At 38.2% G+C, this 24,528-nt stretch overlaps 1 long non-coding RNA gene across 1 annotated transcript; it reads right to left on the bottom strand.

Annotated features, from left to right (window-relative positions):
* Window positions 1-5,243: 5,243 nt before the first annotated feature.
* LOC134484390 (uncharacterized) lies at window positions 5,244-23,080 on the bottom strand. The gene is made up of 4 exons (XR_010061829.1): window positions 22,948-23,080; window positions 11,940-12,066; window positions 8,826-8,927; window positions 5,244-6,470 (listed from the first exon to the last, which is right to left on the bottom strand). It is a non-coding gene; the product is annotated as an uncharacterized LOC134484390 (long non-coding RNA).
* Window positions 23,081-24,528: the final 1,448 nt, after the last annotated feature.

The following is a 24,528-nucleotide window of genomic DNA, read 5'->3' on the forward strand; positions in this document are numbered from 1 at the left end:
AGGACTACAAGTTTGCACCAGCTTTGTAAATATTTGGACACTTGGCTCCATGCTTGGCACACTTTGCAAAGTATTAGATATGAAAATATGTGAGAATAAATCACTTCTATGCTTTGATTTTTGTGATTACAGAGAAAGGCTTTGACTCTGATGTAACTGAGTGTCTACAAGTGTTAAAAAATCAATATCTCTCATCTGCAAGAATCCTTCTAATGGCTTACTGCTCTGTCTTCCAGATGAGTGTCAATTGTGTCAACTGCTCTTTGTGGCAGGAAAAGGGCTTGTCTGTAAAATGTTTTGCAATTGCCAATAACTTTTAGGTTCCTGGAGAATGCTTCCTCCTGTTTTACCTCATTCTGCTTTCATAGCCTTTGCTATCTATACTACTCCATCTCTACACACCCCCATGTACTTCTTCTGGCGTACTTATGTAACCTGGAAATTGATTACACTGGCTCTGTCATACCCAAGATATGGAGAGCCGTGTAAGTGAGATCTGAGGAATCTCTCAGGAGGGATGTGCCACACAGAAGTTGTTCTTCACACTTTTTGGTATAACTGAGTGCTGCCTATTGGCAACCATGGCCTTTGGCCACTGTATGGCCGTGCTTCACTATGCAACCCAAATGTGTCATGAGTATGTGCCCCTTTGGCAATTGTTTCATGGGGAATAGGTTGCCTTGCAGGGTTGGGAAAAAACTAATTGAGACCCTAATCTAACCACCCACAAGGAGTTGATAAATTCTTGGTCATCTTCCATACCACAGTGGTATCGATGCTGAACTCTATCATTTATAGCTTAATGAACCAAGAGGTCAAGGCACCACTGAGAAGAACTCTGGGTCTGAAGAAAGTTCTGATAATAAATAGGTAATTAAGGATCCCAAAGTGCTCTTTCCAAAAGGGGCAACATCTGTGAAAGAAAGAAAACAAAACCACTGTGCTCTTTCTTGATGTCTTGAAACAAACTTCAAGAAACATAACATTGTTTTAGAGTGTTGTCTTTATTCACCATCATGCTTAATTTCAAACAATTGTAAAGTATGCTTGCTATTAAATTACTTTAGTAGATTAGTCTATTACTTAAACATTTTCATCTGGGCCGTGTTTAAACCACATGCTGATGTCTCAGGGACCTTGAAATTTCTCTGTATCTATTTTTACCTACTTGGTAGTCTTCCAGAAATTGTTTGTAAATGATGTCAGCTCGTTATGTTACAATTCCATATTCCTCAGTATATGTAAATTTATTGCATTGGACTGGAACTGCTGAGTAGTTTTCAGGACATTGAATTGTTAGACTCTGCTCTTTGTACCATTTGGTCAGTCCACACTTCAGCTCTGGGCACCCAGAGCCTACAATTTTGGAACAGGAGTAGTCTTTCCTCCACCTTTTGATTTCTATAGGGCGGTGGAAAATAATTTCAGCCAGGTGATTCTCAACATTATTTCAGGTAAACACACACACACACACACACACACACACACAAACACACACACAAACACACACACACACACACTTAAACAAGCAAGCATGCACACATTATACAGGAATTGAAGTGGGTTTACAAGTGACAGAATGCAAATATAAAAGTTAGCTAGTGTTAGATAATTAGATTCAGATTGCTATTTAACAAGAAAATAAAATAATATAAAATTATAATATTGAGTCTTATGAATATAATTAAAGAAAAATAAAATTCCATTTAAGTGTGCTGAAAATATGGAAGTCTTAAAAAATAACCATGACACTAAAACTACAGTATTGTTTTAGGCATGAGTCACCCAAACAGAAAGACAATAATTATATTCTCCTCTGACTCATTGTTCTGAGTCTACTTACATGCAGTAAGTACAACTCAGGTCAAAATGTTGGTAAAAAAATGACGAGATGTTGAAAGCAATGCATAAAGTATTGAAGAGACACACAGTCTTTCCATAGGCATTAAGTAATTCTCTTTTAACTTCTATTACTTTAAAAGGAAATACAAAAGAAAAATATATAAAAATATTTTAACTATGAGAGGAAAATAATTTAAAATAATTTCATTGCTCCATAATTGGGTGTTGTTAAGATGACAGGCATCCTCCTAATGTTTAACTGCGTTAAGCAAAGCAAGAAACACTTTTTGGTATCTGTGTCAAGTACGTATAATCTCAACCTAAAAGAGAAAAACCACTAGGCAAATCCAAATTTAGAGATATTCTAGCAAAGTTATTATTTATCTTCAAAGGTGTGGCCACAGAAGATAAAAAAAAGTAATGAATTATCACAGAATAGAATGACATAAGATATGTAATAACTAAATGTCAACTGGATTTCTGGATTGGATAATTGCATAGAAAGTGTACAGTTCTAGAAACATTATTGCTATGATTTGGTAAACCTACAAAGTTACTTTTAACATTTTTTTTCAATTTTCTAATTCTTTGAGAATTGGTCATTAGATTGATTAAAGTATATAAAATTTAGTAATTAGGTTTCGATGTAAAACCACACTGTTTCCTGTCAATTAAATCCGATTTTCCTGTATAGTTTGAATTCTGCTTTATTTTTGTATTTATTTATTTTTTTAATTTATTTATGTCTCAAATTCTGTCCTCCTTCCTGTTTTCCCCCACAGAGTACCTTACCCAAAACACCATGCCTTTCTGATTTCTTCTTTCAAAAAGTCAAAACAACAGTAGTTATAAGGCATGTTCAGTCCCCGAATACCTGTTCATTTGGCCATCCATTTGAAAATCTACAACAGTGATAATGCAGATATCAAGAAAAAGCATCATAAATGATATTCAAAAATTAAATATTCCCAAGTTATCAGCTATCGGCTTGACAAAACTGGAAGAATCCAAGAACAAAAATATCCTTGTAATGTACATAGAGAAAATTGATCAGACAAAAAGGAAAACAGATAGCAACCTTCCTGGATTCAACACAAGAGGGCATAAGTTCCTGTAGTATATTCTGTATGAGTTTATAGAGTTTATGGGCTAATACCTGGAAATGAACTCCTACGAAAGCCAACAACAAACTAACTAGAAGCTGCAATATTTATAAAAGCCAAACAAGTATGTGGAAGTATTATTTTCAGCTCTATATGAGAATATAAATGTTTATTAATTTGTGTATTAATAAAATATTAATTTAATGACTGCAAATTTTTATTGCAAATTTTTAAATAAATAGATTTTAAGCTACTCATGTGATCATTAACTTTAGTGACTTTTAATGCATTACTGATCAATAAAGTGTTTTTTTGACTGTGATTATCACTATGAATATTCAACAAAATCAAATTATGTGAACCAGGAACTGCTCTTCTGTTTTCTATTTTTTGTTGTACAAATGTAAGAGGTTTACCTGCTATTTCCTGTGTGCAACACATCCATGCATAATGTCCAGGAGGTTGAAGAGGTTGTGAGATTCTGTGATGCTGAAATTACAGCCACTTGTGAACTCTCACTCGGGAGCTAGGGTTCGGTCCTGGATTCTCTGGAAGAACAGATAGTACTATTAATCACCGAATCGTTTCTTAATTTTCAGCAAACACCATTTCTTTGTTAATATAGTGCCTAAGGTGTCCTGTCTTCTGTATAGGCAACTGTTTTCTCAAATGTGATAATTTAATGTTAAACACACATCCACTTGCTTCTTACCTTCATATATATATATATATATATATATATATATATATATATATGTATATATATGTATATATATGTATATATATGTATATATATGTATATATATGTATATATATATATATATTCACACAAACACACATACATACAGAATCACACACACAGTCACACACAGAGACACATGCACTACTGCTCTTACCTTCAAGTTTACTTACATACTTACTTACTTTCTTACACACACACACACACACACACACACACACACACCTGCTTCTTATCTTCAAGTAGATTTAGTTATTTTCACATTAATTTGTTTATTTATTCACTTTACATGTTGCACACTGCCCCCCCCCCCCAATTCACCCCTCTCACAATTCTTTCCCCAGCACTTTCTCCTCTGAGCAGGAGGGGAACCCTCGGGTATCTCCTCACCTTGCATATCTAGTCTCTGTAATCACATCATCTGACTCTGAGGCCAGACACAGCAACCTAGATGGATAGGGGTGGGGAGGTAGAGGTAATATCCAGAAAGAGGCAGAGAGCTGGGGTAAGAGATGTCCATGAATCAATGGGGGTTTCCTTAGCTGAGACTCAACGCCTCAGTGATATGGACCTGAAGCAGTCATCTCCTGTAGCCAGAGAGCAAACAAAATGGAGTGATAGAGACACCAACTTTTGACCCAAAATTTATTCTGACCACAAGAAATGAAAGGGCCGTGCATAGAGCACAGAGTGAGGAATGATCATCCAATGGTTAGTGCAGATTAAGGCCCACCCCATGGATGAGCACCAATCCGTGACACTATTAAAGACACTCTGTTATGCTTGGAGAAAGGAGACTATCATTGCTTCCCTCTGAGAGACTCCACTAAGCTGCTGACTCAGACAGAAGCAGACATCCACTAGCAAAACCACAGGTGGAGCTCGGGGACTCTGATGGAAGAAGAGAATGAAAAGAATTATGGACTCTAAGGGCATGGCACTCCATAGGCTTTGTCTTCATGTGGGTACCAAACAACTAGAATTGGGCTTTCCCAAAACATGTTGTCTGTAAAATGGGATATATGTGCCTTTAAAATTCATTTATTTATTTACTCACTTTACATCCCAATATTGGTGCTCCATCTTCCAGGTACGCCAACACGCATTGTCGGGAAAACCCGTGAATAGACAAAGCTACACATTTCCTACCTATGTCCTGGGGGCTCAATGTCAGACCATGTTCACTCTCTGGTTGGTGGTTCAGTCTTTGGCAATCCCCAAGAGTCCCGGTGAGTTGACTCTATTGGTCTTTCTGTTGAGTCGCTCATATCAACTGGGCATCAATTCTTCACCTGTTTTTTATTTTTTTTAAAGACTCCCCAAGCTCCAGCAAATGTTTGGTGGTGAATCATTACACTTCTTTCTCTCAGCTGTTGGGTGGAGTCACTCAGAGGACAGTTATGCTAGGAATCTGTCTGTAAGCATGATAGAGTATCTTTAATGTGTCAGGGATCAGTGCTTGCCCACGGGGTAGGTCTCAATCTGTGCTAATCATTGGTTGAATGTTCCTTCCATGTCTGCTGTATCTACCTTTGTCTCTGAAGATGTTGTAGGCTGTGTTCATGTTGGATTGAAGGTTCTGTGGGTGTTTTTTTTTCCTTGTCACACCACTGGGAGTCATGCCTGTCTACAGAAGTGGCATATTAAGGATCTGTATCCCCAGTGCTAGAGTCACATCAATAGATCCCTGGGGATTTGCCTTTCCCAGGTCTCTGGCACTTCCTAGAGATGCCCACCCAACACTTGTGTTTTCCATTCCCTTTTCCATGGATTCACTATACCTAATTCCTCCAAACCCACTATACCTAATTCCTGCAAAACCACTATACCTATTTCCTCCTACCCATTACTTTCTCTACTTCCCGTCCCATTCAGTTTCCTTCCTCCCTGCATCCACCACAATATCTATTCTGCTAAATGCATTTTAACACAATATTTAGGAAAAAACACTGAGTAAGTATAGAAAGTATCCCATAAGTATTTGCGGTGGATGTTTAGGCAAGTTATGCACATATTAAATTTTATAGAGGTCAAAATTACTACATATATTGTTAGAAGAGACATTGTCTTCATTACATTTACCATGAAGGAAAAGCATTTATATATTCTATTAAGTTATACAAGGGAAACTGTTAAAAGAGTTATACACATCACACAACTTTATTACTTTTAATGCTCTCTTTATTGCAAATATTTACACAATGAAAAGTACAAAGGCTGAAACTCATGGGAGTGTACTTTGTTTCAAAGTTAAAGTTTATATATACAGTTAATGACAACAGTCATCTCAGACTCAGAGGCGATAAATACATCAGGGAGTTCTCTATTACTTTACCTGTCTTCTTTCCTTTATTCCTGATGAAGACTCATGTCATTTGCAGCCCCTATTGTGAGAGATGGATCATAAAATGCCTGAGAGTCTACAACCCAGAATCCATCTATAGGAAAGAAAAAAAGACAACATCTCCAAATGATACACGCAATCAAAACTTTCTTGTAGATCTTAATACTTGAAACAAAATGCAAAGAGAAAACCCATTTCCGAGGATATTACAATATACAGGAAATGATAGCTGTAGGAAGCATTCTCAGGGGATTTTAAACATTTGTACCTAAGAATGAAACTGCCTCCATGAAGTTGAAGATTTATTTCTTTGGGAAGAAAGTCAGTTTGCCTCTTAAAAGTTGTGCCATCTGTCCATCACTAGAGCAATGGCCATGCTTTATGAATGTGAACAAATAAACACATACCAGTTTTCACTTCTTCAAACAATTTCAAGAAGAACCTGAGAGAGAATGTATAATGTTTTAGAGATACAATACAGGAATTTAAATTAGCCAGCAAAAATATGTTGTTAAAATTTTCTGCCTTCTATTAATAATTTTGACTATTCTTGCTATAAATAAAAAGATGGCTATGTAACGTCTACCAATCCCCAAAGCCTGAAACATTGTGAAAACTGTCTTACTCCTCCATAATTTGGTGTCACTCTCATGTAGAGGACCAAGGAACTTTCTGTACTTTAATATATTTGATCCTGGGAGCATGCAAATAAATCTTTCAGTTCCAAGAACAAAGACATGGCCATCCAATGTGACCCATTTGAAACAAAATCTTTCTTCCTAACGTCAATGAACTTTAGCACACTGGTAACAATGCAGAGAGCAATATGATGGAATAATCCTGTAATAATAATAATAATAATAATAATAATAATAATAATAATAATAATAATAATAATAATGGAATAATCCCCTCAAGGGATCACGGAATAAGGATAGTAAATGTTGAGATGTGTTTTTCAAGTGATATTGTATCCAAGAAAGCAAGTTTCAATAGGACAGACTCCTCACACATGAAAATTACTCAACCTGTCATGGCTTCACAGAGAGAGTTGAGAACCAGAGTGGTCTTTTAGGACAAGAGAAACATTCGCCAACCTCCTTAATATAAAAGCAATCCAGACAGTCTGTGTGAGGATGGTTAGCTTATGCATGACGGACACACACACACACACACACACACACACACACACACAAACACACACACACACATGTAACACACACAGAATCACAGAGAAACACAGAAAAAGACATAGACAGACAAACTGACATACACACAGACACAGACAGACACAGACAAACACACAGACACAGACACACACACACATACACAAGCACACAGACACATACTCATATACACACATAGAGAGACACAAAAACACATACAGACACACACAGAGACACACACACACATACACACACATATACACAAATACAGACACACAGACGATAACCAATATACAGATACACACACACACACACACACACACAAACACACATACAAACAAACACACACACAGACATACACTCATCTCTTGTCTCCTTCCTAGAGTGTCCAGGTGCACAACAGGTGTTAAAGGATGGAGTGGACCCAGGAAACATTCAGCCAGCAGAAGATTGGTCTGCGTGAAAGTGAATTATGGTTTCTTCCAAGGATTTCAGTGTCACAGCTCTGTTAGAAGGTATTCAGGGACACATTGTTTGTATAATTTCTCAGGGTGAACAACGGCTAAACAAACCTTAGAGTGCAGGAAGGGTTTTCCTGTGCATTTACATCAGTTGCAGGTTTAAGGTACCAGGAAGCCCTCATTTGCTATATCTTTATAATCTCTTTCCCAGCATCAGTCTGTTGTTCAGGGATCTCCATTTTACCTCCACAGAAATTGACTCCACTGAATGTGCCCCATCCCCGACCCTGAAGTCCTACTTGCTCGATTTCAAAGGATTGCAGGTTCGTACTCTGCATTCTCTGTCAGATTAAATCCTCAGGAACGTGGCCCTCTAGACATCATGAATTAATCAGTGTTTTCATCGAGTTTCCACATTAACTCGTATGTTCCCTATTTCTGGCTGTTTCTCTCTGCACCGCGCTATCCCTCCATCTTCCCCGCTGACCCTCCGCTTCTGTCCTCAGTCGCCCTCACTCACTCACAGAATCTGTTCAACTTTTCCTTTCAGATAGGTCTATGCTTTTCCCCTCACGGGCCTTCTCCTTTCCTTTGTTCTCTCTGCATTTGTGGATTGTAGATATAATATGATTAATCGCACAGCTGATACTATGCATAGGTAAAGGCCTTACATGTTTGTGTCTCTAGGTCTCAGTTCCCTCTTGGGCTGATTTTTTTTTCTAGTTTCATCTATTTTCTCTTAAGCTTCATGATATCATGCCTCGACCACTATGATGTCATTCACCCACCCCTATGATATCATGCCCCAAACCTATGATGTCATGCCCCACCCCCATGATGCCATGCCCCCGTCCCCATGATGTCATGCCTTTGCCCCTTGCTAAAGTGTTTGTACATATTCACCAGGTAACATTCTTAATGCTGCCCTGTCAACCACACTCCTCCAGGCTCCCACCATTTATAGTACCTCTTCCTATCCTCTCCCATTCTACACTGAATGAGCAGAAGACCACTCTGGGTACATCCCCTCCTCGGGCACATCAAGTCTGTGCAAGACTAGATTCATTGTCTCCCAGCAGGTCCTGAAAACGCAGCCCGGGTAGGAGAACAGGATCCACAGACAGGCAACGGGTTTAGTGAACCCACGTGGTGACCATTGTGCTTCTCTACCTCTCTCAGTCCTTCCTTCAGTTCTTCAGTGAGACTCACTGAGCTCCATCTGATATTTGACCGTGCGCGTCTGCTTCAGTGTCAGTCGTCCCTTGGTGGAGCCTCGCAGAGGAAAATAAACATAAAATGCAAACATAAGAAAGGACCATTAATAATGTCAGTGTTTGTGGTTTGCTCATAGGATAAGTCTCACATCCGGCCACTTATCCTTTGGCCATTCCCTCATTTCCTCTTCCATCTCTGTCATTGTGTTTCCTATAGAGGGGGCAATTTCTGGGTCAAAATTTTGGGGCTGGGTTTCGGTCCTTATCCTTCCACCTTGGGTCCTCTGTGGCTACAGAAAGTGACCATTTCAGTATCTGTATCCCCACTGTTACGAGTCTCAGCTAAAGTCACCCTCATGGACACCAGTGTAGCCTCACCCATCCCAGATTGCTGGTAAATCAGAGATATAGCACCCACCCTGGACTATCACTGATTTCAGTTTATTCTCTTGGCCCTCTTTCCCTCTTGGTCGTCTCTCCCAAGAAATGATTCTCAAACCACATTTCCCTTCCCATCCCCTTAGGCACCCAATCCTTTCCTTCCATCTGCCTCCTCTAATTAGTTTATTCCTTCTTCTGAGTGAAATTCAAGCATTTTTCTTTGCCCTTTCTCCTTGTTTATCCTCTTTGGTTCCGTAAATCTTAGTGTCGGAGGAAGAATGAAGAGGATGAAGAGATACAAAATGGGGAGGAAGCTGGCCTTCTATCTTGGTATAAAGAAGAGGGAAGAAATACATGGTCCTTTGGAAAACTCAGTTAGTCCTTGGTAGGGGTTGAGTGGTATCGCTGAAGAGATAGCCTTGATCTGAGCATTCTACATAAGGGACTAAGGAACTGTGAGGCTCTCAGAAGCAAATGAACTTCCCTGTTCTTATGGTTCCTGGAAATTAGAGAGTTTATATCCTTCATTCCTTTATTCCAAAACCCAAGTGTTGTGAAGGGCACGGTTGTTTTCCTGAGAGGTCATGACCTTTACTCTTCTTTTCTTTTTTTCTTTTTTTTTTTTCACTTGACTATTTCTTATATACATTTCGATTGTTATTCCCTTTTCCGGTTTCCGGCAAAGATCCCCCTAACCCCTCTCCCTCCCCTTCTTTTTGGGTGTTCCCCTGCCCATCCTTCCTCCATTGCAGCCCTCTCCCCAACAATCTAGTTCACTGGGGGATCAATCTAAGCAGGACCCGGGGCTTCCTCTTTTTTTCATGAAGAAAAGGTCCTAAGGAAGAAGGGAAAAACAAGTATTGTGTCCCTAACTCACGGTAAACTCCTCCATGCTTTGGATACCTATAGTGAAGTTTGGGTCTGACACTGATATTTGAGAGAGAGAAGTGATTCTAGTGGAGACTTCAATAACTCAGTCGTTCCACTACTATTACTCCGACTACCACTTCAGATTTCCGAGATGTTTCTATATATACATTTTGAATATTATTTCCCTTCCCAGTTTCCTGCACATAAGATTGCTAACTTTTCCATTTCCTTCTACTCTAACCAACCTTTCTGCCTCATGATATTGCCTTTAACTGGGAGACAAACTAAGAATGACAAGAGCTTCTCTTTCCAATGTTGCCGAAAAAAGCCATCCTCTGCAACATATGCATTTGTATCCATAAGTCAGTCCATGTACTTTCTATGTACATTGGTCTAGTATTAAAAAGATCTGGTTCACTGGCATCGTTGTTCTTATGGGGTTGAAAGCACCTTCAGCTCTTCTAATCCTTTTTCAAAATTTACCAACAAGAGGTCCGTTTTCAGATCACTGGTTTGCTACTAGCATTCACTTCTGTATTTGACATGCTGTATCTGTGTCTCTCAGTAAATATCTGTACCCAGTTCCTTGCAGAATGTATTTCCTACCTTCATCAATCTTATCTAGGTTTTTTGTCTGATGTATACATATGTACTTTGGTGCCTCTTAAACCTATGAAGTTAATTGGAAAGTTAACATGGATTCTGAACAACTATGTCAAGAATATAGAATTCAAAATGACAATTTCAAAGAGACTCCCCCTGTTTTTATGAACCTACTGAAGTAAACTTTATTTTTTCTCCTTTTTTCGGAGCTGGGGACTGAACCCAGGGCCTTGTATTGCTAGGCAAGCGCTCTACCACTGAGCTAAATCCCCAACCCTGAAGTAGACGTATAACTGGTCCTCAAGCCATCCTTTTCCCTGCACATCATATGGTATCTTACGTTTGGCCTGAAGAAAGAATCATGTAAATCATCCTAAACCCTCATGTCTGGCCATGGGAACATTGGAAGCTAGATAGGGTAGTACAGATATCAAATGGGACAAGAAACAGAATTCAATAGTCCATGTTGTCCTTTGCTTTCCTGATGTCTGGTAATTTTTCGATAAAATAAGAATTTGGGAGATTAGCATTTAAGGTAAGTACACAGAATGTACACTATTATAGTTACTCTATAGCTGGGCCCCATTTGTGACCATATCATTGCAGAAAATGGTATTGGAAACAGAATTTTTGTGTGTATTGAGAAATATGTACAAAGTCCCCTAACAAGGAATTTACAATAAGAAATTGAAATACAGGATATTTAAGTTCTTTTTTTTCCAGAGCTGGTAAGAGCACCAGTGGAAGGGGAAGCCCTGGGTCCTGCTAAGATTGAACCCCCAGTGAACTAGATTGTTGGGGGGATGGTGGCAATGGGGTGAGGATGGGAAGGGGAGCACCCATTAAGAAGGGTAGGGGGGAGGGGGATGTTACCCGGAAACCGGGAAAGGGACTAACACTGGAAATGTATACAAGAAATACTCAAGTTAATAAAAAAAAAGAAATTGAAATACAATATTCATTCAATTTTACGTCTGTAGGGAAAATACTGGTCATTGGGAAACAGAGAAAACCTAGAAAATTCAACTGTATGTCACAAGAATGAACCTAGGAATAAAAATATTATCTAGGAGAATCTCCTACTCTCCATGTTCCTAAATCTTTTTCAACCATGTCAAGCGCCACAGCATGTAACCACTAGTGAATCAGCGAGAACCACTAGTGAATTAGAGAGAAGGAATATATAATGGTTTCCACTGTGTCACAGGAGACATACCTTTAAAGTGCAAACTTGAATCTTGTCAATGTAAGGAAAGTTGTTCATCAGGTAGTCCATGAGAGTTTTCAGTGACATCATCATTAGGCATCATGACCTTCACTCTTTTTGTCAAGTATAAAAGGTCCTAAGGAAGAAGTGAAAAAGAAGTATCTAGCTCTGAGTAAACTCCTCCATGCTTTGGATACCTATAATGCAGTTTGTGTCTGACACTGATATCTGGGAAAGGGAAGTACTTGTAGTTGAGACTTCATCATCTCAGTCTTTCCACTTGTATTATTCTGAATAACACTTCAGATTTCTGCATGAATATGTCTTACTTGGCAACTCTCTTTCTTTTATATCATTCTTTTTTTATTTTTTACCAAAATTTGATTTTTTAACTGAAAGTTTCTATACTTACTTTTAAAATATTATTTCTTTTCCCAGTTTCCTGCCCATAAGGTTACTACGCATTCCATTTCCTTCTTTCAAATCAGCCTTTCTGCCGCAATGCATTCCCTTGAACTGGGAGACAAAGTAGGGAGTACAAGGGCTTCTCTTTCCAATGTTGCCCAAAATGGCCATCTTCTGCCACATATGCATTTTAAGGCATAGGTTAGTCCATGTACTTTCTTTTTATATTGGTCTATTATGAGAAAGCGCTGGTTCACTGGCATTGTTGTTCTTCTAGTGTTGAAAGCACCTTCAGCTTTTCGAATCTTTTCAAAATGTACCAACAAGAGGTCTATTTTCAGATCTCTGGTTTGGTCCCAGCATTCACTTCTGTATTTGACATGCTGTATCTGTGTCTCTCAGTAAATATTTATATCTGGCTCCTGGCAGAATGCACTTCTTACCTTCATCATTCCTATCTAGTTTGGTTGTCTGATGAGTACAAATATAGATTTGGTGCGTCTTACACCTCTTTCGTCCAGTGGAATGTTCACATGGATTTTGCCCAACTATGTCAAGAATGTAGAATAAAAAATGCCAATGCAAATAGACTCCGCCCTGTTTTTATGAACCTATTGAAGTAGTCGTATAACTGGTCCTCAAGCCATTCTTCTTCCTGCCCATCATCTGGTATCTTACTTTTGGTTATAATAAAGAATCATGGTAAAACATCCTAAACCCTCAAGTCTGACCATGGGAACACTGGAAGACAGATCGCGTAGTACTGATATCAAATGGGACTAGATAACCAAATCCAATAACACATGATGTCCTTTGCTTTCCTGATGTCTGGTAATTTTTTGTTAAAATAAGGATTTGGGAGTTTATCATTTGAAGGATGTACACAGTATTTAAACTGTTATGCTCACTCTATAGCTGGGCACCCTTTGTGACCAAAATCATTGCAGAAAATGGAATTGGAAAACAGAATTATCGAGAACACATTGAGGAATATTTACAATATCCCCTGTCAAGGAATTAACCATAAGGAATTGAAATACAGTATTCATTCAATTAAAGGTCTGTAGGGAAAATACTGGCCTTTGGCAGACAGAGAAAACAGAGAAAATTGAACTGTATATCACAGGAATGAAACTGGGAATAAAAATATTATCTAGAATTATCTCCTACACTCCATGTTCCTAAATCTTTTCTACCCATGCCAAGTCTCTGTCTAATTTTCTCCATTGAAAGCATGTAACCACTAGTGAAGCAGAGAGAAGTCTCTAGCTTTAGAGAGATGGGTTATGTATAGGTTTTTATTGTGTAACAGGAGACATACCAGGAAAGTGCAAACTCGAATCTGGTCAATGTAAGGAAAGGTGTTCAGCAGGTAGGCTATTGCAATTCTCACTGATATCATCATTAGGCCTTCCCTGAAAAAGCTCTTTTATCCTGCAGAGGCCTAGCTTCTTTTGTGATGTCACGAGTGTTGTCCTGACTGCAATTGAATTGATGATATTCCTTCAGTACCTCTAGGGTTTACTAATTCGCTCCAAATTCAGAGTAAAGAGCCATTTGCAAGGGAGAACAAAGAGGAAGATGATATCAGAGATGGGGAGGAGGAAGCTGCCCTTCTGTCTTTGTATAAAAAATGTAAGAAATATGTGGTCTATAGGGAAGCTCGGTGAGTCCTGCGCAGGTGTTCAGTGGATTCGCTGAAGAGATATCCTTGACCTGAGCCTTCCACATATGGGTATTAGTAGTTGGGAGCCTCTCAGAAGCATCTGGACTTCCCTGCTTGTTATGGTTCCTGGACATCAGAGAGTTTATACCATTAATTTCTTACAAAATTCAAGAGTTAGGAAGGGAATAGTTGTTTACCTGAGTGCTCATGACACTTATTCTTTTTGTCACAGATGAAAAAGTTTCTAAGGAAGAGGGAAATGCAGGTATTGTGTCCTCAGCTCACAGTAAATTACTCCATGATTTGGATTCATTTAGTGCAGTTTGTGTCTGACCCTGTTATCTGGGAGAGAGAAGTGATCCTATTCGCCACTTCATTGTCCCCGTCTTTTCACTAGTATTTCTCTGCCTACCATTCCCTGTCAATGACTTTTTAGATTTCTGAGTCAATAGGTGTTATTAGTTGATTGTACTCTTTTCTTTAATTTCTTTCATTTTTTTATTTTTTACCATATTTTATTCCTTATTATTAATTGGATATTTCTATATTTATATTGAAATGTTATTTCGTTTCCCAGTTTCCTGCCCATAAGATCCCTAACCATGTTCCTGCTCTTGTTCTATTATGCCCCAAACTGCCCCTTTACATTCCAATGAACTGTGAGTCTAACCCAGGGAGAAGAAATGGGTTGTCCTTCCATTGATGCTTAAGGAGGACTTAACCAGCCATAGTTGTGTCTGTGTACCTACATTGAATATTGGTTTAGTACCAGAGAGCACTGATTCATTTGCATTGTTGTTCATATGAGGTTAAAGCCCCTTCACCTCTTGTAATACTTCCCCAAAATCTACCAACAAGAGGTCCATTTTAAGTTCACTGGTTTGCCACTAGCACTCATTTATGAATTTTTTCTAAGGAAAGATCTATATCTGGTTACTGACAGAATGCACTTCTTAGCTTCATCAATATTATCAAGTTTTTGTGGCATTCATATATATATATATATATATATATATATATATATATACATATATATATATATATATATATATATATATATATATATATATATATATATATACAGTTCGATGGCTCCTGCAGTGAGGAAGTAAGGACGAATTTTAACATGGATTCTGCTCAACTAGGTCTAGAATGTAGAAGCCGGGTAGGAGATTTGGCTCAGTGGAAGAGCGCTTGTCTAGTAAGCCCAAGGACCTGTGTTCGGTCCCCAGCTCTGAAAGAAAAAAAAAAGAATGTAGAAAACACAAATGAAAATGGCAAATAGAGTCCCTCCTTTTCTTATGAAACTACTGAAGTACAGTGTTCCCTGGACTTCAGTCATTCTTCTCCCTGCCCATCCTCCTGAATCTTCTGTTTGGCCTGAAGAATGAATCATGGAAAAGCATCCAAAACCCTCAAATCTGTCACTGGGACACTGGAAGGTTGATACTGTAGTACTGATATCAAAAAGGTCTAGAGAAACAAATTTGTTACTCCATGTGGTCCTTTGATTTACTGATGTCTGAAAAATTTTTGAAATAAATAAGGATTTGGGAGTTTACTATTTGAAGTAGGTACACAATATTTACACTGTTTTACTCACTCTGTACCTATGCTCCTTTTTTTGCAAAAATCATTGCAAAAAATTGAATTGGAAAAGAATTTTTGAGTACACATTCAGGAATATATATTTCCCCTCTCAAGGAATGTAGAAAAAATATTAATACAATATTTCATCAATTGAAGGTCTATAGGGAAAATATTTGCCTTAAGAAACAGAGAAAACCTGGGAAATTGAAGTGTATGTCACAGGAATGGACCTGGGAAAAAAATTATTATCCAAAGAATCTCCTCTTCTCCATGTTCCTAGATCTTTTCTCCCATTCAAAGTCCCTGACTAACTTTCTCCATTCAGACAATTTAACCACTAATGAAGCAAAGAGAAGTATCTAGCTTTAGAGAGATGTAGTATGTAAAGTTTTCCACTGTGTCTCAGGAGAAACTCCTTGAAAAGCCACTTTTGAATCTTTTCAATGTAAGGAAAGCTGTTTAGCAGGTAGGCCATGCAGCTCTAAGTGACATCACCATTAGGCCATGCCTGAAAAATCTCTTCTATCCTGGAGATCCCTATCTTCTTCTGTGATGTCACAAGTGTTGTTGTGTCTGCAACTGCCTCTCAGATATTCCTTCAGTACCTCTAGGGTTTACTAATTGGTCTCTAATTCAGAGTCAATAATCATTTGGGAGTGAGAAGAAAGACGGTAAAAAGAACAGTGATGGGGAGAAAGAAGTTCGCCTTCTGTATTTGTCTAAAAAAGGAAGAAACACTTGGTCCATTGGAAAGATCAGTGTTTCCTGGTTAGGGGTTGAGTGGGTTTGCTGAAGAGATATCCTCTATCTCAGCCTTCAACGTATAGGACTTAAGAACTGAGAGTCTCCCAGAAAAATCTGGACTTCCCTGCTCCTTGAAATCAGAGAGTTTGTATCATTAATTTCTTTATTCCAAAAGCCAGGTATTGGAAAGGGCCCAGTTGTTTCCTGAGAGCTCATGGCTTTTATAACTTTTCCGAGAAGAGAAAGGTCCTAAGGAAGGAGGGAAAGACAAGTATTGTGTCCTCAGCTCAGAGGACACTCCTCCTTGCTTTGGATTCTTATAGTGCAGTATGTGTTTGACAGTGATATCTGGGAGAGTGAAGTGCTTCTATTTGAGACTTCACCATCTCAGTCTTTCCACTAGTATTACTCTGACTACCATTCCCTGAAAGTTACCCTTTAGATTTCTGAGTCAATAGGTGTGATTTGCTTGCAGTTACCTTTTCTTTTTCTCTCTCTTTTTATTTTTTAGCAATATTTATTGCTTTTCTAATTGGATATTTTTATATTTACTTTTCAAATATTATTTCCCAGGTTCCTGGCCATGAGATTCCTAAGCAGTCCCACTAACCTACTTCTATAACCCCCGTTACTGCACGTTGACATTCCCTTGAACTTGTAGTCAAACCTAAGGAGGAGGAAGGGCTTCTCCTTCCATTGCGGCCCAACAAGGCCATCCTCTGCTACCTATGCAGTTGGAGCCATAGGTCTGTCCGTACACAGTCTTTGAATATTGGTTTAGTACCAGAAAGCTCTGCTTAGTTGAATTGTTGTTCTTATGGGGTTGAAAGTCCATTCAGTTCTTGTAATCTTTTCTAAACATCTACAAACATGAGGTCCATTTTCAGTTCTCTGGTTTTCCACTAGCACTCACTTCTGTATTTGACATGATCTAGCTGTGTCTCTCAGTAAAGATCTATGTCCAGTTGCTGGCAGCATTCTCTTCTTAGCTTCAACAATCCATCTAGTTTTGGTGCCGGATATATATATATGTATATATATATATATATATATATATACTTTTGGTGGTTTCTACTACTAAGAATTTTGATGGAAGATATACTTAGATTCTGTGTAACTAGGTCAAGAATATAGGATTCACAAATGACAATGCCAAATAGACTCCCTCCTGTTCCTATAACCTACGGAAGTTGAGGTTTCACTGGACCTCAAGCCAATCTTCTTGCTGACCATCACCCAGAAACTGATGTTTGGCCTGAAGAAAGAATCGTGTTAATACATCCAAAACCCTCAAGTCTTGCCCTGGGACCACAGGCAGGTCAATATTAGAGAATTGATCTAAAAGAACTACAAAACCGCATTCTATAGTCCATGTTGTCCTTTGCTTAACTGATGTCTGGTAATTTATGGACAAAATAAGTATTTGGAAGTTCAACATTTGAAAAAGGTACACAATATTTACACTGTTATATTCACTCTATAACTGGGTCCAATTTGTAGCCAAATTTATTGCAAAAAATCGAATTGGAAAAATGAAAATTTTGAGTACACATGCAGGAACATATATAATGTCCCCTATCAATGAATGTAAAATCAAAAAATGTAGGACAATTTTCACTCAATTAAAGGTCTGTAGGGAAAATACTGGCACCTGGGAAACAGAGAACACCTTGGGAATTGAACTTTATGTCATGGGATTGGACCTGGGAATAAAATTAATCTCCAGAAGAATCTCCTTCTCTCTGAGTTCCTAGATCTTTCTAAGCCCTTGACTAGCTTTCTCCATTCAGATCATGTAACCACTAATGAAGCAGAGAGAAATCTGTAACTTTAAAGAGATGTAGCAAATAAAAGTTTCTACTGTGTCACAGGAGACACGCCCGGAAAGGACACCCTTGAATCTGGTCAATGTAAGGAAAGCTGTTCAGAAGGTAGCCATGTCAGTTCTAAGTGACATCATCATTAGGCAATGCTTGAAAAAGCTCTTGTATCCTGGAGAGCCCTAGCTTCTTCTGTGATGTCACAAGTGTCGTCTTGACAGCAAATGCCTCACAGATATTCCTTCCTTATATCTATGGTTTGCTAATTGGCCTATAATTCAGAGTAAAGAGCCATTTTGGAGGGAGAACAAATAGGATGAAGAGATCAGAGATGTGGAAAAGGAAGCTGACATTCTGTCTTGGTATAAAAGGAAAGAAGAAATATGTGGTTCTTGGGAAAACACCCTGGGAAGATGGCTTTAGTTCTTTTGTTCTCTAGGTGCACCAAGCTCTTGGAGAAATTGCTGAACATCCTAAAGACCTTTGGGACGATGGTTAAGTTTCTAGATACCCCTTTTTAGATTTTGATGGTCCTGGGGATTGCATGACTGATGGTAAATGTTTCCCAGGAAGAGTTTGAGAGTCAGATTGATTTTTAGATGTTTTAGAAGACATGGAATTTTTCAGATATAAAATATTTTTCTGCATATCCATTAATAAAAAGGACACTAACTGGCAAGCCCCAACACAAGGAGGCAAGTAAAATCATAGTTAAGCAAGAAATTAATCTTTACAACAAAAGAAACAGAAGCACACAAGCATAAACTAACCTCCAATTATGAAAATAAGAGAAAGTGACCATCACTAATCCTTAATATCTCTCAACTTCAATGGACTCAATTCCCCACTAAAAAGACCCATACTCTCTCTTCCACATGGAAGTAGTCTCTACAAGGTCCCTCTACACACTCCCGGCATTTTACTGAGTCCTGATAGTCTCATACCTCTCAGGTCTCTGGAATATTCTAGAGCCACCAACTACCTCCAACATTTTAGCTCCTGAGATTGCCTGTTTCCATTCATTCTGCTGAAAGTCAGGGTTTCAGTCCTACTCCCCGCCAATAACTGACCATGTTCCCATCTTTCCCTTACTGTCTCCTTTCTCACCAAGGTCCCTCACTCTTCCCTCCTGAGGTTCATTTCTTCACCCTCTCTAGTGGGATTGAGACTCCTCACTTTGGCTGTTCAGCTTGTTAAACTTTTATTTTTTCTTTTATAAATATTAGATATTTTTGTTTACATTTCAAATATTATTCACATTCCCAGTTTTCCGGTCATAAGGGTCCAATCACTTTCCCCACCAGTTCTTCTATAAAGGTGTTCCCCCTCACCAACCACTCCCTTTCCCAGCACACCCTGACATTCCCCTACACTGGGGTACTAGCTTTGGTAGGTTAAGAGCTTCTCCTCCCATTGATGTCCAACAAGGATACATATGCAGCTGCAGCCATAGTTCTGTCTATGTACAGTCTTTGAATATTGTTTTAGTACCAGAAAGCTATGGGTCATTGGTACTGTTGTTGTTATGGTATTGAAAGCCCATTCACTTCTGGTAATCCTTTCTCCAAATTTACTAACAATAGATTCGTTTACATTCCACTGGTCTGCCAATAACCTTCATTTCTATAATTGGCATGCTCTACCTGTGTCTCTCAGGAAAGATCTATATCTGTTTCCTGGCAGCATGCACTTCTTAGCATCATCAATCTTATGTAGTTTGTGGCAGATCTCTCTATCTATCTATCTATCTATCTATCTATCTATCTATCTATCTATCTCTATCATATATATATATATATATATATATATATATATATATATACATATACATACTTATACATATATACATATACATACACACACACACATATATATATGTATATATGTATATATGTATTTATGTATATATTTGGTGGCTCCTACAGCTATGTGGTTAGTTGGAATTTTAGGATAGATTCTGTGCAACTAGTTCAAAAATGTAGAATTAGCAAAGGCCAATGCCAATCAGACTCCCTCCTGTTATTTTTGAACCTATTGAAGTTGAGGTATCTCTGGACATCAAGACATTCTTCTTCCTGCCCATCCTCCTGAGTCTTGTGTTTGGCCTGAATAAAGAATTATGGTAAAACCTCCAAAACCCTTAAGTTTGACCCTGGGAACAGGAAGGTAGATATTATAGAACTGACATCTAATGGGACTAGACATCCACATTCTATAATCTATGATGTCCTTTTTGCTTTAATGCTGCCTCCTAATTTTTGGATAAAATAAGGATTTTGGACTTCATCATTTCAAGTAGGTATACAATATTTACACTGTTATATTCACTCTATATATTGGCATGCTTTGTTGCTTATTAATTGCAAAAATGGAATTGCAAAACAGAATTTTTGTGTACACAATCTGGAATATATATATATATATATATATATATATATATATATATATATATATATATATATATATATATAAAGTCTCCTATAAGGAAAGTACAATACGAAAATGAAATACAATACTCAATCAATTAAAGGTCTGGAGGGAAAATATTGGCCTTTGGGAAACAAAGAAAACTTAGGAAATTGAAGTGTATGTCACAGGAATGGACCTTGGAATAGAATTATTATCCAGAATAAACTCCTCCACTCCATGTTTCTAGACCTTTTCTACCCATGCCAAATGCCTGATTAACTTTCTCCATTCAGAGCATGAAACCATTAATGAAGGAAAAAAACTCACTAGGTTTGGAGATAGAATACATAATGGTTTCCCCTGTGTTACAGGAGAGATACCTGGAAAAGGCACTCTCAAATCTGGTCAATGTAAGGAAATCTGTTCAGCAGGTAGGCCATGGCAGTTCTCAGAGACATCATCATTAGGACCTGCCTGAAAAATATCTTGCAACCTGGAGATCCCTATCTTCTTCTGTGTTGTCACAAGTGTTGTCGTGACTGCAATTGCCTCTCATATTTTCCTTCAGTACCTCTAGTACTTACTAATTGGCCTCTAATTCAGAGTAAACAGCCATTTGGAAGGGAGAATAAAGGAGATGAAAAGATCAGATATGGGGAGAACGAAGGAAGCTGGCCATCTGTCTTGGTATAAAAAAGGAAGGAATACATGGTCCTCGGTATAGCTCAGTGAGTACTTGGTAGTGATTTAGTGGGAATGCTAAAGAGATAGCCTTTATCTGAGCCTCCCACCTATGGGAATCAGGAGATGGGATACTCTCAGAAGAATCTGGACTTCCCTGATTTTATGGTTCCTGGAAATCAGAGAGTTTATATCATTAATTTCTTTATTCCAAAAGTCAAGTGTTGGGAAAGGCACAGTTGTTTTCCTGAGAGCTCATGACCTTTACTCTTTTTGATAAGAAGAAAAATGTCCTAAGGAAAAAGGGAGAGACAGGTATTGTGTCCCTAGCTCAGAGTAAATTCCTCCATGTTTTGGATATCTATAGTGCAGTCTGGGAAGCAGCAGTGCTATTAGTTGAGATTTCATCATCTCAGTCTTTCCACTAATATTTCCACTGATTACCACTTTACTTCTCTGAGTCACTAGGTATGATTAGCTTTCAGTTTTCTCTTCATTTATTCCTTTCATTTTTTTATGTTTTAGCTTTATTTGTATTGCTTTTTTTAACTTGATGTTTTTTATTAACATTTAATGTTATTTTGTTTCCCATTTAACTGCCCATAAGATTCCTACCCATATCCTTCCCCTTCTTCTTTAACCCCTCTGACTGTGCATTCACATTCCCTTGAACTGGGAGACAAACCTAGAGTGGTCCAATAGCTTCTGCTTCCATTCGTGATGAACAAGGTCATCCTCTGCCCCATGCAGTTTGAGCCATAGCTCTGTCCATCTACATTCATTGAATATTGTTCTAGTACCAGAAAGCTCTGGGTCTTTGACATTGTTGTTCTTATGGGATTGAAAGCTCCTTCACCTCTTGAATTCCTTTCTCAAAATCTGCTAACAAGATGTCTGTTTCAGTTCAATGATTTGCCACTAGCATTAATTTCTGTTGTTGACATGATCTACCTGTGTCTCTCAGGAAATATCTTTATCAGGTTGCTGGCAGAAGGCACTTTTTAGCTACATCAATATTATCTAGTTTTGGTGGCTGATGTATATATATATACTTTTGTGGCTCCTACAGCTATGTGGTTAGGTGGAATTGTGACATGGATTCTGAGCAAGTAGTTCAAGAATGTAGAGTTCAGAAATGACAGTGCCAAATAGACTCCCTCAAGTTATTATGAACCTATTGAAGTTGAGGTTTCACTGGTCCTCAAGCCATCCTTCTTTCTGCCCATCCTCCAATATCTTATGTTTGGCTTTCAGTGAGAATCATTGTAAAATATCCAACACTCAAGTCTAGAAATGGGAGCACAGGAAAGTAGATAGTATAGTACTGATATCAAATAGGACTAGAGAACTGAATTCTATAGTCATTATGTCATTTGCTTTGCTGAAAATAAAATTGGAAACAGAAGTTTTGAGTACACATACAGGAATATTATTAAAGTCTCTTATCATGGAATAGACAATGAGAAAGTGAAATACAATATTCATTCAATTAAGGTCTGTAGGCAATATACTGGCCTTTGGAAATAGAGGAAACCTGGGATATTGAACTCTATGTCACAGGAATGAACCTGGGAATAAAATATTATCTATAAGAATCTCCTTCACTCTTTGTTGTTAAATCTTTTCTAGCCATGCTAAACCCCTAACTAACTTTGTCCATTGAGAGCAGGTAACCCCTAATGAAACAAAGAGAAGTCTCTACCTTTAGAGAGATTTAGTATGTAAAGGTTTCCACTCTTAAACAGGAGACTCTTCTGAAAGTGTCACCCTCAAATCTGGTCAATGTAAGGAAATCTGTACAGCAGGTAGTCTACGGCAGTTCTCAGTGACATCATCATTAGGCCCTCCCTGAAAAATCTCTTGTATCCTGGAACCCGAGCTTCTTCTGTGATGTCACAAGTGTTGTCCTGACTGCAACTGACTCTCAGATATCCCTTCAGTACATCTAGGGTTTATTAATTGTCCTTTAATGCATTGTATACAGCAATTTGGGAGGGAGAAACAGAGGATGAAGTGATCAGACATGGGGAATATGAAGCTGGCTTTCTGTCTTGGTATAAAAAGGGAAGAAATACGTGGTCAGTGGGAAAGGTCCTTGAGTCTTGGGTAGAGGTCGAGTAGGTTCACTGAAGATATAGCCTTGATCTGAGATTTCCACATATGGAATCAGGAGCTGGGAGTCTCTCAGAAGCATCTGACATGCTTCTCAGAAGATCTGAAAAATAATTTGTTATTTTTCTTGGAAGTCAGATACTTTATATAATTCATTTCTTTATCCCAAAACCCAGGTGTTGGGAAGGGCACTATAATTTTTCCCGAGAGATCATAGCTTTTATCGTTTTACCTTGAAGGAAAACGTCCTAAGGAAGAAAGATAAGGCAAGTATTGTGTCCTCAGCACAGAGAAAACTCCTCCATGCATTGAATTCTAATAATGTAGTTTGTGTCTGTCACTGATATCTGGGAGGAACAAGTGCTTCTAGATGAGACTTCATCATATCAGTCTTTCCACTAGTATTACTCTGAATACCATTACCTGACAGTAACCCCTTAAAATTCTGAGTCAATAGTTGTGATTAACCGGAAGATTTCTTTTCTTTTATTTCTTTCATAATTTCTTTTTAATTTTTAACAAATTTTATTGCTTTTTTAATTGGATATTTCTAAATTTACATTTAAAATATTAATTCCTTTCCCAGTTTCCTGACTATAATATCCCTTACCAGTCCCCTTAAGCTTTTCATTATAACCCCTCTTTCTGCCCCTGGACATTCACTTGAACTGGGAGTCAAACCTAGGCAAGACCAAGGGTTCTATTTCCATTGTTACCCAACAAGGCCATCCTCTACAACATATGCAATTGGAGACATAGGTCTGTTCATGTACATTCTTTGAATATTGGTCTACTACTAGAAAGCTCTGTTTCATTGGCATTGTTGTTCTTACAGGGTTAAAAGCACCTTCACCTCTTCTAATCCTTTCTCAAAATCTACCAACAATAAGTCTGTTTTCAGTTCACTGGTTTGACACTATTGTTCATGTTGTGGTTTGCCCTGAAGTTATCTGTGTTTGATGCTAATTCCACTGCCCCAAGGTCAGCTGCATAGTCCTGTACTCAGAACTAAGGTTACTTCACCAGAACCACGACCCCATTGAATTTGTAAAGTATATGTGAGTGGCAGGTACAAGATAGAAGGAGGGTTATCATGGGAGGAGAAGGCAGAATGAGCGAGAGAGAAGTTTGAAGGGAGAGGAGGATACTAGAGGAAAAAAAAGAGTGAAAG

Source organism: Rattus norvegicus, chromosome Y, assembly GCF_036323735.1.
Source record: "Rattus norvegicus strain BN/NHsdMcwi chromosome Y, GRCr8, whole genome shotgun sequence".
Taxonomy (NCBI): Eukaryota; Metazoa; Chordata; class Mammalia; order Rodentia; family Muridae; genus Rattus; species Rattus norvegicus.